Genomic DNA, 15199 nt, shown 5'->3' with positions numbered 1-15199 from the left:
CCTCTCTCTCCTTCTCCCTCTCTTGAGGAAATAAATAAAAATAAATAGAAATAAAGTAGTCCTCCGCAGAGGGGGGGTGGTGGAGGGAATATATATATATATATAAAATATATATATAACCATTTATTTCCAGCTTGTCTGACTCATTCTGCTCCACGAAGGTCATCTCCTCTGCCAGCTTCCTCTAACACAGGGAGACCCTCTGCTTCTCTCTGATTGGTTCCCGCTTTCTACAGGAGGTCCAGTGCAGCTGAATGGTGATGATGGTGCAAATCAGATAAAACACACCAGTCCCAGCTTTCAGTACAGCATCCAGAACCTGCTCCCACCTGTCAGACATCAGTGTGTCTGTCAGTCACACGTATCACAATTAAACCTGAAGAACAGAAGAGTGAATCTATTCTGACTGAAGTAAAACCATCTTGATGATCAACAGCAGCACCGATAAGCCCAGTCCTACATGCAGAGCCAGCTGGACCAAAGAGCTGAATAAGAGGGTGGATTTGAACAGTAAAGTCTTACGTGCTTTATAGCAACACGGTACAGCCATCTGTACTACTGTATTACACAGGTTACATGTGAGGAACAGGAGACATTAACAAAGAGCATGAAAATAGCTAGAGATTATCACACAACATGTTACACTATTTCGTAAAAACAGGCCTGCAGTCGTTCCCCAGCAGCATAGGGCACAAGGCAAGGGCTCACCCTGGATGGGATGGGATCTCAAGTTTATTATTAATAAAATAAAATAAAAAATAATATCTTTTTCTCTTAAAATTAAAATGACAGTTTCCCATTACTGTGTGATCAGGTAAATGCTGCTAGCTGGATCCCCACACTACTGTAAATGCTGCTGAATGCTTACCTCAGTTTTTCATCCCCTCCTTCTTCCTCATGTGCAGAGAAAAGGAGAGCAGTGGAAACAGGAGAAAGGATCGTTAATAAAAAGCAGTGCTCTGTTAGTCAATAAAGACTAAGAAAAGGTCACTCTTGAAACTGAAATATAAATTATGAAAGGTATTCTACAGAGAAAATGATTAGATGGAGAACAATGAATTAGTGTCATGACCAAAGTATTCACATCCCACGGCACTGATAGTGAACAGGTGAGATAAATGATTTTATTAACATATTATAATGTATTTATTGTAGCAGGGTGGCACGGTGGTGCAGTGGTTTGCAATGTCACCTCACACCTCTGGCACGTGTGCTCAAGTCTCTACCAGAGTTCTGTGTGTGTGGAGTTTGCATGTTCTCCCCGTGTCATTGTGGGGTTTCCTCCAGGTACTCTGATTTCCCCCCATAGTCCAAAAACATGCTGAGGCTAATTGGAGTTGTCAAATTGCCGGTAGGTGTGCTTGTGCGAGAGAATGGAGTGTGAGTGTGTCCTGCAATGGGTTGGCACCCTGTCATGGGACGTACCCTGCCTTGCGCCCATAGGGACCCTGAATTAGACAAGCAGTTTCAGACAATGGATGGATGCAGCACTGGAACAGATATTACAGAGTACAACTGTAACACTGGCCTACGCTGCAATGAAAAACCACCTACAGACATGTTAGTCAGTCTTCACACAATTAGACTGATCATAAACTAGAAGACACACATTCTATATTAGAGACACCAATTAGGCTGACTGTGTGTTTTTGGATTGTTGGAGGAAACCCACACAGCATGTAGAGAACATGCAAACTCCACACAGAAAGAGCAGAAGCCAGATTCAAACCCCTGAACATGGAGGTGTGAAGCAACAGCGCCACCTACTGGACCACCGTGCCACTATCATTGAAACAATAATCCCAATAAATAATTGTTTCACAACAGCTGATAAATATCCCCACAAAGAAGCACAAACCCCTTTGTGAGTGAAACTGCTGGGTTTCAAAAATAAAATAAAATTAGTATTTATCTATTTATATTCAAGCACAAAGGATTCACAGGCAGATTTAAATCAATTACTTACGTTTGACAGTTATATGAACTGGAATCTGCAGGTTTCCAGCAGCACACCAATGCCAGCCAGTGTCCTTCCTCTCCAGCCCACTCATTGTCACAATGAAGGTTTTATTTTCTGTTTCATCCCTGATCAGGACAGGCCTCCCATCCAAACTCGCTGATCTCTCTGATGCACAGGAACCCCCAATATTACACCACATCCTATGTCTTTTGTTGTTTCCATAGTAACACTGACACTGTCTCCATCCACACCCGTCACCTCCTGTTTGTCCACTGACAGCACTGGAGGACCTGAACACACAGGTAAAACACTCAAAGATTTGCATAGCAATGAAATGTTTATGAATATCATCAGCTCATTACAACATGCATATGTAAATGTTTGCCCAATAAACTGATATTTTTTAACATATTACTTATCATATTTAACCTCATGAAGTCACCCAATTTAGCTGACACTGTTACTCCTTCCAAGTCTCGTTTATCATATTGAATTAAATTAAAATGCAGATTTTTTAAATATTAAAACATTTTTTCCTTCAGTGTTTGCGTTAATGTCCTTCCTTCTTGACTCAATGACGTTACATACTGTGCATCTCATTGGCTACAGTCTGCAGTACAGACATCTTCCCATGAGTGACTGACAGATTAACCCGATCAAAGAGGCTCCACTGATCTTCACACCACACCAGTACCGATCAGAGTCCTCAGCTGTCAGATTGTTGATGGTCACAGTGAAGACTCGCTAGTCAGGATCATCTCTGACTGACACTTTACCCTCCTGTGGAGAGTCAGTGTGTACTATGGGAGTACATGACCTCACATGATACCCTCTGCACCAGTATTTCACATGAGTTTTATATCTGTCACCATAGAAACATGGGATTGTAACAGATCATCCTTTCTGTACACAGACCCATTTCACTGTGGACACACTGTCAGCACCTGTGGGAAAAATAATTAGCTGAACAAGGATTTTCCACAATATATTGTTACCTGGTACATTGGGCGGAGCTTAATTCTCCGCTTCTGACGTCATAAGAGGAAGTGGCTTATCCTTGATGCTGATTGGTCGAGGGTTTATGCCCATATATGATATCAATACATGCTTAAGCCACGTGTTGCCGATAGGGTGGTTTGGGAGATTAAACTTTAATAGAATAAAAATACATTACATGTATTTTATTAATGTGGTTTTTGATTACGTTTTTAAGGTATAATACAACATAGAGCAGGATGATGGCAAGCTAGCGCATACACGTTCAGCGGGGGCGTCCGTCCGGCCCTGTGTTGTTAGTAAGCGCCGCGGCGTATTTTAAAAGAAGAAAGCACCAAAAGAAGGAAAACTTTAGGGTTATTTTAAAAAATAAAAGCAGGGTTATTTTAAGCAGACATGCCCGAAAGAAGTAGCAGAAGAGCAAATTTAAACAAGCGCAAGCGAAACCAGTAAACATACAGCCGGCGTTTTAAAAGAAGCGATCATTCATTACATTTAACCAACACGAAAGACTTTAGTTATATTTACCAGGTTGGAGAAAGCATGTAAGCGGCAAACTTTTAGAAGAAATAGGCCGAAACGATACCGGAGCTCCTACACATGCGACTGCCCTGTTTGAACAACGCGGGGCGGAATGGACGATCGCTAGTCCAGCGCTTGGCGCATGCGCACCCACACCGACGCCCCTTTCAAAATGGCTACGCCGGCGGAGCGCCTGTTTTAGCAAATAAAACCCCTATAACCGTAATGTTTTAAGTAATTAGGCACATTTCTGTCAATGTGAATAATAAAGTAAAGCGCTCGGAGCATTTTCGATAGCAATAATCGGTGAATAACGCGGTTAATTCTTGTTTAAACGAATGCATGCTCTCACTCTCGTGTGGCGCAGGCGCGTAGATCCACACAGCATTTCCTTTATTGAGCCAGCTCGTTGCGTGAAGCAGCGGTCAAATGGCTACCAGCGGAAATTGTTGTCGTGATGCGAACCGTTGGCCTGGATTGTGAGAAGCATGCCGCCATTCTGGCAGAATGCACACTAATTCTATATTTTATATGCTTATTTGTAAATAGTGTAAAATAATCTATTTCTAATTTAAATAAAAGTCGGTCTCTAACACAACACCCCCGGATTGCTTAGCTACATTTAGCTAAATTTATCTACGTATGGTTAATCAAAAGGTATAAACAGGACTTGAAAAGATGTATAACAACACATGCTGATCTTTTATTTCAAATAAGCCTCTTTAACCTCATCGTTTTTAAGCAATGAAACTCTTTTCGGCTAATGTGTTATTTAAAATAAAACATCTTAAGCATTTCGACAACAAGAATCAAGGAATAACGCTGGCGATCCTTGTTAAAATAACTCTCCATGTCGCGCTTGTGCGTGCAGCCACGATACCCACACACCAGTCTTTTATTGAAAACAGCTGAAGCAAGTCGTTTTCGGAACTTTAAAGTGTGTATACAATAAGTAAACGTATGTAAAAGAAGTATAAAATGTGTTATAAAGCACATAGCCAACATTAATTAATAAAGAATTTAAGCATAATACCCCAGACGTACCACGGCCTATAGCCGGTAGAAAGAGAGCTATCCTACGGCCTACAAGATAAAAGCATATGGCACCAAATTGGAATCAGTAGTCTTTAAAAGAATAAAATACATTATATGAATTTATCAATGCGACATTTTAAATACGTTTTAAGGCATAATAATTTTAAGGGGTCACCGGACGCGTCGAGCTTTTCTAGCTAGAGAGGAAAGAGAGTCGGGCAGTTTTGAATGGTAAAAGCAGTAGTTGTGTATTGTTAACGGTTTATTTTTAACAAAATGTCCTATTTTATAACGATAAAAACACAGCAATCCTGTTTTTATGGGGATTTATGCGTATTGCATGTCTAGACATGTCGATCAGCTAATGTCCGCGGCAGTGAGCGATAAGACTATGAGAATTGACAAATTGACAAATTGTTGCAGAGTGCGTGTAACATCTCGTTTAACCGCTGGTCCTGAGTGTGACAAGCAGACAGACAGCATTCACGCCCCGGCAGAAAGCACATTACGTCTATTTGTTAATCTGTTTTATTCGTAAATAGTATAAAATAATATATGTCTAATTGAAATAAAAGTCGATGGCTAACACCACAGCTCTGGGACTCTAGCATAGCCCCGGGCGCCCCGCTGCGGGCCTGTGGGGCTGGATGAAGTATCTAACTTCAATGGCTTAATCAGCAGGGTAAAGTGCCGTAACTTAAACGGGGGTATGACAAATTATTATAAAGTTTAAGCCAATAAGATTTAATTAATAAAATAATTTAGTTGTATTTTGTTCGTTTTATTTTCAATAAAACACACCCAGCACAGTATTAATGTAATAGATGCAGGAACTAGTGAGCGGTATTTAGCTACGTACTTCAAAAACATTTAAAAAACTTTGTTAGACTAATACCTTAGTTATTTCAATAATTTAAGGGATAAAAACATTTGTCGTGTTTGTCAATGTGTTATTTTAAGTAAATGCGTTATTTTCCAACGCCAAAAGCCCTGTCATGTTTTAAGTGAGAACTGATATGGACTAGCAACTCTCTCTGGGGGGAGCAACCCCGGTTAGGTACTATTAAGCAGCATTTAGTGACATGCATCAAAACACATTTTTAAAAACTTTGAAAGAATAAAGTCTTAGTTATTTTAATAAATACGTTTTTCAGTAAATGTTTATTCACGCGCATGCACACAAACACACACACACACACACCGGAGGTCGGGGGGCTTTAGAGTTTAACTTTAGGTTGCTGATCGCAATGTGTGACCAAACCCCAAAGCACCCTAACTTAGTCGTTTACTAACTTATCGCGAAAAACAGACAGAAATAGACTTGTAAATTTTAAAGAAAAGACATTAACTGTTTTTTGTTAATGTTTAAAGGTATACAAACTACAGTTGTATCGGACACGCACACAAAAACACTAAAAGAGTTTTACTCAGTCAAAAAAACACCAAACATATATTGTTCACGCTTTTTATTAAAATGTATAAAGATTGTTTTGTTTTAGGGAAATTTTAAATTAATATGAGTGGGGTATAAGTCATTTAGGAAACAAGATTTGAGGAAGAACCTAAATAGTGGCTGGAAATGACCGACCAGGCAGGCAGAAGTGTGCTTTCCTTATCTCACAAGTCATGGAAGGGTAGGGTGGGGTGGGGGGACACATAAGTGGGGGGGGGGGGGGGGTAGGAACTGTGGAATCAGGCAGGGGGTGTAAGAATTTAGGATATAGTCTTGTTATTTTAAAGAAGGTGTACATGATTATTAAGGTTCCAAAGCACGAAGTGCAATGGAACCTTATTGTTTTTCTTAGGATTATTATTATTAAGGTTCCAAAGCACGAAGTGCATTGGAAACTTATTGTTTTTCTTAGGATTATTAAGGTTCCAAAGCACGAAGTGCTATGGAAACTTATTGTTTTTCTTAGGATTATTATTATTATTATTATTATTATTATTTTTCTGCCCTAAAACTGAATGTACAGCCTAAACCGTAAGTGCTAGAATTATGAAACTTGGTAGGATGATGTCAATTCCTCCCCGCTACTCAGATAATCCGACCCAACCATGTCGGCCAGATGGGGGCGCCGTGGCGCCCCCTAACGCGTTTTGATTGATATCTCCTGTCCTGTTAGTCCTATAATTGAAATTCATATTTCTACTGATAGAGACATCCTTGCCCTACCAACTTGCCATTTGGACTATTAAGCTCCGCCTACTTAGATTTTTTGCTAATTTGCATAATTTGCAAAACCTACTTTTGCTTGTAATTCCTACACCGTCTGACGGAATCAGACAAATGAGGTATCAAACTGATCAGGTCTCTGAGCTGATGAATAATAATTCAAATAACCCTGATATTGGTCTATCATACGGCCACTAGCCACGCCCAAAGTCTACGTAAATTTAGCCAGTATTGGTCTGACTGTTATAACTTGGCCATACCTTAGCCTACCTTCACCAAATTTGAAATCCTATCTCCGTACCAAATTCTGGGGACACTATTGAAGGCGGGCCGCATTTCGTCGATAGGGGGCGCTACAACTAAAAACTGCCAATATCTCCTGACTTCCTTTACCGATCCAAATGAAATTTGGCATACATGTACTACTCTGAAGCCTGAGGTCAGGAATCTATCAGGGCAGTCATTAGTCATAAAACCCTAGCCACCATCAGCCAATCAAAATCAAGCAGCATTCTGACAGGCCTTTGACAGGCTTAACAACAGCTGATCTGAACAAAAATAGGCTTGTACATTTGGCTCATAACCCCTAGCAACCCCTGCGAAGGCCACCCCAATTGTCCACATGGGGGCGCTACAGCGACAGGATTTGCATTTCTGCTTATTTCTATTGAACTGTTAATGATAAAATTGAGATTTGTTACTTATCTAATGCACTGACCCATGCCAAATTCAAATCCATGTAGAACTTCATCCTATCTCTTTCCGCTTTTGCGTATTTTATAGGAGTCTAAAAACATGACATTTCGTTAACCTCCTTGGATTTTCAACCAACCTATGTATATCTAGTATTATTCAAATCAGGAGACAGTCCTGGTATACAATTATTCAAAAAATCCTAAACTTTCTATAAGGTACGGCGACCAGCCACATCCAGACCATACAGGTGCCACGCCCACTTCAATCAGACAGCTGTATCTCAGGCCTGCCTCAGCCAATCACTACCAAACTTGAATATGCCATCAAGGACGGCAGTGGGTAAGGGCCCTCCAAATTTGGTGCCGATTGGTCAAACGGGGGCGCTACAGCAATGCAATATGTGTCTCTAAACCTGCAAAACCAGTGAAAGTGACATTTATCTCATTTCTGTTCAAGTCTCATATTACTGGTAAAAATCCTTTGTACTGCAAGTTCTGTGAGTCATGCCAAATCAAGATATATGTATTGCATAATAACAGTCATCTGCATTCCCTTGTGATATTTAAAAATGGATTAAATGAAATATTCCTATAACTTTAACAATCTACACCGCATGTAAGTGATTCTGGTGTCAAGTCAATCAAGACACTGCCGTCAGGGATGATTATTAAAAAATACCTGACCTTTATGTATAATATGGCCACCAGCCACACCCAACCTGCATCATTTATAAGCCGATTTCAATCAAACAGCTAAATCTCAGGCATGCTTCATCCAATCCTCACGAAATTTGATCCACTTATGTAGCACTGGTCTACAGACATACCCTCAAACTTTGATGCCGATCGATCAAACGGGGGTGCTATGGCCACTATCTGTATACCCCTAAGATCCACCTTAGGTCAAACAGCTAAATCTCAGGCTTGCTTCATCCAATCTTCACAAAATTTCACCCACTAATGTAGCACTGGCCCACAGACAGACCCTCCAACTTTGATGTCGATCGGTCAAACGGGGGCGCTACAGCCACTGTTCATATGCCATCATCCCAAACCATATATTCAGTCAAGCTCAGGCACTTCACCAGACAGATCTACATTGGTGATATTTCTCCTAAGTAGATGCAATTACATTTTCCTCCTGTTTCTCATCCACCCTTTTTCTTATCCTAACTAAACATTTCTACTGTAACATCAACATGTCAGATCTCATGCTATTGTAGTACTGCTTCCTACTTTCTGACTATTTAAATGCATTGGCCAGCAATTACAGTCTCTATTTCATGTCCTATTATTATTGAACTTTTCATTTTATGCTGTGTACTCCATGTCTACCCACTTATTCTGTCCATTAGCTTCTCATGCTATCGTAGTAGTATTTCCTACTTTCTGACTATTTAAATGCATTGCCCAGCAGTTACGGTCTCTATTTTATGTCCTATTATTATTGAACTTTTCATTTTATTCCATGTACTCCATTTCTACCCACTTATTCTTTCCATTAGCTTTGGAACCGCTTATCACTGCTTGCAGTTATATTTAAGGTTCCAAAGCACGAAGTGCAATGGAACCTTATTGTTTTTCTTAGGATTATTATTATTATTATTATTATTATTTTTCTGCCCTAAAACTGAATGTACAGCCTAAACCGTAAGTGCTAGAATTATGAAACTTGGTATGATGATGTCAATTCCTCCCCGCTACTCAGATCATCCGACCCAACCATGTCGGCCAGATGGGGGCGCCGTGGCGCCCCCTAACGCGTTTTGATTGATATCTCCTGTCCTGTTAGTCCTATAATTGAAATTCAAATTTCTACTGATAGAGACATCCTTGCCCTACCAACTTGCCATTTGGACTATTAAGCTCCGCCTACTTAGATTTTTTGCTAATTTGCATAATTTGCAAAACCTACTTTTGCTTGTAATTCCTACACCGTCTGACGGAATCAGACAAATGAGGTATAAAACTGATCAGGTCTCTGAGCTGATGAATAATAATTCAAATAACCCTGATATTGGTCTATCATACGGCCACTAGCCACGCCCAAAGTCTACGTAAATTTAGCCAGTATTGGTCTGACTGTTATAACTTGGCCATACCTTAGCCTACCTTCACCAAAATTGAAATCCTATCTCTGTACCAAATTCTGGGGACACTGTTGAAGGCGGGCCGCATTTCGTCAATAGGGGGCGCTACAACTAAAAACTGCCAATATCTCCTGACTTCCTTGACCGATCCAAATGAAATTTGGCATACATGTACTACTCTGAAGCCTGAGGTCAGGAATCTATCAGGGCAGTCATTAGTCATAAAACCCTAGCCACCATCAGCCAATCAAAATCAAGCAGCATTCTGACAGGCCTTTGACAGGCTTAACAACAGCTGATTTGAACAAAAATAGGCTTGTACATTTGTCTCCTAACCCCTAGCAACCCCTGCGAAGGCCACCCCAATTGTCCACATGGGGGCGCTACAGCGACAGGATTTGCATTTCTGCTTATTTCTATTGAACTGTTAATGATAAAATTGAGATTTGTTACTTATCTAATGCACTGGCCCATGCCAAATTCAAATCCATGTAGAACTTCATCCTATCTCTTTCCACTTTTGCGTATTTTATAGGAGTCTAAAAACATGACATTTCGTTAACCTCCTTGGATTTTCAACCAACCTATGTATATCTAGTATTATTCAAATCAGGAGACAGTCCTGGTATACAATTATTCAAAAAATCCTAAACTTTCTATAAGGTACGGCGACCAGCCACATCCAGACCATACAGGTGCCACGCCCACTTCAATCAGACAGCTGTATCTCAGGCCTGCCTCAGCCAATCACTACCAAACTTGAATATGTCATCAAGGACGGTAGTGGGTAAGGGCCCTCCAAATTTGGTGCCGATTGGTCAAACGGGGGCGCTACAGCAATGCAATATGTGTCTCTAAACCTGCAAAACCAGTGAAAGTGACATTTATCTCATTTCTGTTCAAGTCTCATATTACTGGTAAAAATCCTTTGTACTGCAAGTTCTGTGAGTCATGCCAAATCAAGATATATGTATTGCACAATAACACTCATCTGCATTCCCTTGTGATATTTAAAAACGGATTAAATGAAATATTCCTATAACTTTAACAATCTACACCCCATGTAAGTGATTCTGGTGTCAAGTCAATCAAGACACTGCCGTCAGGGATGATTATTAAAAAATACCTGACCTTTCTGTATAATATGGCCACCAGCCACACCCAACCTGTATCATTTATAAGCCCATTTCAATCAAACAGCTAAATCTCAGGCATGCTTCATCCAATCCTCACGAAATTTGATCCACTTATGTAGCACTGGTCTACAGACATACCCTCAAACTTTGATGCCGATCGGTCAAACGGGGGTGCTATGGCCACTATCTGTATACTCCTAAGATCCACCTTAGGTCAAACAGCTAAATCTCAGGCTTGCTTCATCCAATCCTCACAAAATTTCACCCACTAATGTAGCACTGGCCCACAGACAGACCCTCCAACTTTGATGTCGATCGGTCAAACGGGGGCGCTATGGCGACTGTTCATATGTGTCTAAGAGCAAACTTGGCTGAGAAGGCCTAAAAATATTGAATAGAATTTATCCATGGAGCGCAGGCTCCACCTGCTGGCCAAACCATTTCAATTCCTATTTCAATCAAACAGCTAAATCTCAGGCATGCTTCATCCGATTCTCACCAAATTTTACCCACTAATGTAGCACGGCCTCCCAGAGAGACCAACCAACTTTGGTGCCGATCAGTCAAACGGGGGCGCTACAGCCACTGTTCATATATGTCTAAGACCCACCTTAGTTAATTCAGCTGAAATATCCTTATTTTCCATCAAACATTCAAAGATTAATCACCCACTCCTTCATCTGAGTCCATATTTTCAATTTCCTTTTACTGTCCTGCCATCTGACTTTTACAAATTTATCAGCCTTCAATTATACTTTAGGCTGTGTAAACTGCAGCAATTGCAATTTTGTAATAAATTATCTAGCAGGTGGAGCCCTTGCTCCATTTATAAAATGCCATTGAATACTTTCAGCCTTTCTTCTGTCTAAATGATCAGCCTATTCTGTCCATTAGCTTCTCATGCTATTGTAGTAGTATTTCCTACTTTCTGACTATTTAAATGCATTGGCCAGCAATTACAGTCTCTATTTCATGTCCCATTATTATTGAACTTTTCATTTTATGCTGTGTACTCCATGTCTACCCACCTATTCTTTCCATTAGCTTTGGAACCATTTATCACTGCTTGCAGTTATATTTAAGGTTCCAAAGCACGAAGTGCTATGGAAACTTATTGTTTTTCTTAGGATTATTATTATTATTATTAAGGTTCCAAAGCACGAAGTGCAATGGAACCTTATTGTTTTTCTTAGGATTATTATTATTATTATTATTTTTCTGCCCTAAAACTGAATGTACAGCCTAAACCGTAAGTGCTAGAATTATGAAACTTGGTAGGATGATGTCAATTCCTCCCCGCTACTCAGATAATCCGAACCAACCATGTCGGCCAGATGGGGGCGCCGTGGCGCCCTCTAACGCGTTTTGATTGATATCTCCTGTCCTGTTAGTCCTATAATTGAAATTCATATTTCTACTGATAGAGACATCCTTGCCCTACCAACTTGCCATTTGGACTATGAAGCTCCGCCTACTTAGATTTTTTGCTAATTTGCATAATTTGCAAAACCTACTTTTGCTTGTAATTCCTACACCGTCTGACGGAATCAGACAAATGAGGTATCAAACCGATCAGGTCTCTGAGCTGATGAATAATAATTCAAATAACCCTGATATTGGTCTATCATACGGCCACTAGCCACGCCCAAAGTCTACGTAAATTTAGCCAGTATTGGTCTGACTGTTATAACTTGGCCATACCTTAGCCTACCTTCACCAAATTTGAAATCCTATCTCCGTACCCCATTCTGGGGACACTGTTGAAGGCGGGCCGCATTTCGTCAATAGGGGGCGCTACAACTAAAAACTGCCAATATCTCCTGACTTCCTTGACCGATCCAAATGAAATTTGGCATACATGTACTACTCTGAAGCCTGAGGTCAGGAATCTATCAGGGCAGTCATTAGTCATAAAACCCTAGCCACCATCAGCCAATCAAAATCAAGCAGCATTCTGACAGGCCTTTGACAGGCTTAACAACAGCTGATATGAACAAAAATAGGCTTGTACATTTGTCTCCTAACCCCTAGCAATCCCTGCGAAGGCCACACCAATTGTCCACATGGGGGCGCTACAGCGACAGGATTTGCATTTCTGCTTATTTCTATTGAACTGTTAATGATAAAATTGAGATTTGTTACTTATCTAATGCACTGGCCCATGGCAAATTCAAAGACATGTAGAACTTCATCCTATCTCTTTCCGCTTTTGCGTATTTTATAGGAGTCTAAAAACATGACATTTCGTTAACCTCCTGGGATTTTCAACCAACCTATGTAAATCTGGTATCATTCAAATCAGGAGACAGTCCTGGTACACAATTATTCAAAAAATCCTAAACTTTCTATAAGGTACGGCGACCAGCCACATCCAGACCATACAGGTGCCACGCCCACTTCAATCAGACAGCTGTATCTCAGGCCTGCCTCAGCCAATCACTACCAAACTTGAATATGTCATCAAGGACGGTAGTGGGTAAGGGCCCTCCAAATTTGGTGCCGATTGGTCAAACGGGGGCGCTACAGCAATGCAATATGTGTCTCTAAACCTGCAAAACCAGTGAAAGTGACATTTATCTCATTTCTGTTCAAGTCTCATATTACTGGTAAAAATCCTTTGTACTGCAAGTTCTGTGAGTCATGCCAAATCAGGATATATGTACTGCATAATAACAGTCATCTGCATTCCCTTGTGATAGTTAAAAACTGATTAAATGAAATATTCCTATAACTTTAACAATCTACACCCCATGTAAGTGATTCTGGTGTCAAGTCAATCAAGACACTGCCGTCAGGGATGATTATTAAAAAATACCTGACCTTTCTGTATAATATGGCCACCAGCCACACCCAACCTGCATCATTTATAAGCCGATTTCAATCAAACAGCTAAATCTCAGGCATGCTTCATCCAATCCTCACGAAATTTGATCCACTTATGTAGCACTGGTCTACAGACATACCCTCAAACTTTGATGCCGATCGGTCAAACGGGGGTGCTATGGCCACTATCTGTATACTCCTAAGATCCACCTTAGGTCAAACAGCTAAATCTCAGGCTTGCTTCATCCAATCCTCACAAAATTTCACCCACTAATGTAGCACTGGCCCACAGACAGACCCTCCAACGTTGATGTCGATCAGTCAAACGGGGGCGCTATGGCGACTGTTCATATGTGTCTAAGAGCAAACTTGGCTGAGAAGGCCTAAAAATATTGAATAGAATTTATCCATGGAGCGCAGGCTCCACCTGCTGGCCAAACCATTTCAATTCCTATTTCAATCAAACAGCTAAATCTCAGGCATTCTTCATCCGATTCTCACCAAATTTTACCCACTAATGTAGCACGGCCTCCCAGAGAGACCCACCAACTTTGGTGCCGATCAGTCAAACAGGGGCGCTACAGCCACTGTTCATATGCCATCATCCCAAACCATATATTCAGTCAAGCTCAGGCACTTCACCAGACAGATCTACATTGGTGATATTTCTCCTAAGCAGGTGCAATTACATTTTCCTCCTGTTTCTCATCCACCCTTATTCTTATACTAACTAAACGTTTCTACTGTAACATCAACATGTCAGATCTCATGCTATTGTAGTACTGTTTCCTACTTTCTGACTATTTAAATGCATTGGCCAGCAATTACAGTCTCTATTTCATGTCCTATTATTATTGAACTTTTCATTTTATGCCATTGAACTTTTCATTTTATGCTGTGTACTCCATGTCTACCCACTTATTCTGTCCATTAGCTTCTCATGCTATCGTAGTAGTATTTCCTACTTTCTGACTATTTAAATGCATTGCCCAGCATTTACGGTCTCTATTTTATGTCCTATTATTATTGAACTTTTCATTTTATTCCATATACTCCATTTCTACCCACTTATTCTTTCCATTAGCTTTGGAACCGCTTATCACTGCTTGCAGTTATATTTATTATTATTTTTCTGCCCTAAAACTGAATGTACAGCCTAAACCGTAAGTGCTAGAATTATGAAACTTGGTACGATGATGTCAATTCCTCCCCGCTACTCAGATAATCCGACCCAACCATGTCGGCCAGATGGGGGCGCCGTGGCGCCCTCTAACGCGTTTTGATTGATATCTCCTGTCCTGTTAGTCCTATAATTGAAATTCATATTTCTACTGATAGAGACATCCTTGCCCTACCAACTTGCCATTTGGACTATGAAGCTCCGCCTACTTAGATTTTTTGCTAATTTGCATAATTTGCAAAACCTACTTTTGCTTGTAATTCCTACACCGTCTGACGGAATCAGACAAATGAGGTATCAAACCGATCAGGTCTCTGAGCTGATGAATAATAATTCAAATAACCCTGATATTGGTCTATCATACGGCCACTAGCCACGCCCAAAGTCTACGTAAATTTAGCCAGTATTGGTCTGACTGTTATAACTTGGCCATACCTTAGCCTACCTTCACCAAATTTGAAATCCTATCTCCGTACCCCATTCTGGGGACACTGTTGAAGGCGGGCCGCATTTCGTCAATAGGGGGCGCTACAACTAAAAACTGCCAATATCTCCTGACTTCCTTGACCGATCCAAATGAAATTTG

General features: G+C 40.6%; 1 long non-coding RNA gene across 1 annotated transcript; it reads right to left on the bottom strand.

Moving 5' to 3' along the window:
- Window positions 1–890: 890 nt before the first annotated feature.
- LOC125715990 (uncharacterized) lies at window positions 891–3577 on the bottom strand. The gene is made up of 3 exons (XR_007384237.1): window positions 3485–3577; window positions 2956–3109; window positions 891–2250 (listed from the first exon to the last, which is right to left on the bottom strand). It is a non-coding gene; the product is annotated as an uncharacterized LOC125715990 (long non-coding RNA).
- Window positions 3578–15199: the final 11622 nt, after the last annotated feature.

This window comes from Brienomyrus brachyistius, chromosome 20 (assembly GCF_023856365.1).
Source record: "Brienomyrus brachyistius isolate T26 chromosome 20, BBRACH_0.4, whole genome shotgun sequence".
Lineage (NCBI taxonomy): Eukaryota > Metazoa > Chordata > Actinopteri > Osteoglossiformes > Mormyridae > Brienomyrus > Brienomyrus brachyistius.
This window is presented reverse-complemented; position numbering and strand designations above follow the sequence as displayed.